Source organism: Tenrec ecaudatus, chromosome 3 (genome assembly GCF_050624435.1).
Source record: "Tenrec ecaudatus isolate mTenEca1 chromosome 3, mTenEca1.hap1, whole genome shotgun sequence".
Lineage (NCBI taxonomy): Eukaryota > Metazoa > Chordata > Mammalia > Afrosoricida > Tenrecidae > Tenrec > Tenrec ecaudatus.
The window spans coordinates 150,010,931-150,011,868 of NC_134532.1; positions in this window are offsets into that span (position 1 = coordinate 150,010,931).

Below are 938 nucleotides of genomic sequence, written 5' to 3' on the forward strand. Positions count from 1 at the left end.
CCCAGCCAACAACAGCGACCAAGAAAAGCGTATAATACATTGGTATAGCATCTTTTTGGACTCTCTGGACATAAAGAATCGCTAAATGCTCCCCTGTGAGCAGACAGGTAGGTGGTTGAACCTCTCCAGACAGCGGGCATCACGGTGACACGCAAGGCTGCTCATCGCAGGGTCAGCAATCGGAAACCACAGCCCCTCTGCGGGAGAAAAGTGAGAAAGATGAAAAAGAGGCAGCAGCTCAGAAACCCACGAGGGGTGGGGGGGTCGCTACGGGTCAGAATGGACTTGGTGGCGGTGAGTTGGCGAGTTGAACCAGGTCTAGCCAGCGTGGCTTCTAAAATGTCAAACCTGAAAACCCGCATCCCTCTCACGTACTGTCACGGAGTCGTCACGGCAGAGTGAGTCTGCGGAACAGACAAGGACAGGACGGCCGTGGCTTTCTGAGACTGCACCTGCTTAAGAGAGGAGCCGGACTGGGCTTTCTCCCGTAGATCAGCTGATGGGCTGACATCGCTGACCTTTCAGATCGCAGCCCACTGCGGAACCACTGTGCCACCAGGCCCCGCGGGAAGCTATGGTGCCCAGTAAATAGTGTTGCAGGCATAAATGAGTCCTAGTCCTTCTTGTATTAAAATCACAGGAGGTATCAGGTCATGTTAGTCCACAAAAATCATGGCTGAAGCAGGTTGACATTTCTCTTTTCTACCCATCGTTCAATACCTTCCTCTTCCCAGATGACTTAGCCTATTGCCTGAGTCCTACCTGGAAGAAGTAGCAAACCCCCTACTGTGGGATTCAAGCTTCCGCGTCAAATTCCTGTCTTGTGTACTTGTGGTTTTTTGGCACAGTTTTTCCACACATTTGGTTTGCAGAGACTCATCAACGTTTGTGTAATTTAAGCAGTTGATGAAAATGGCCTGTGTTTCTTTTTGTATAAT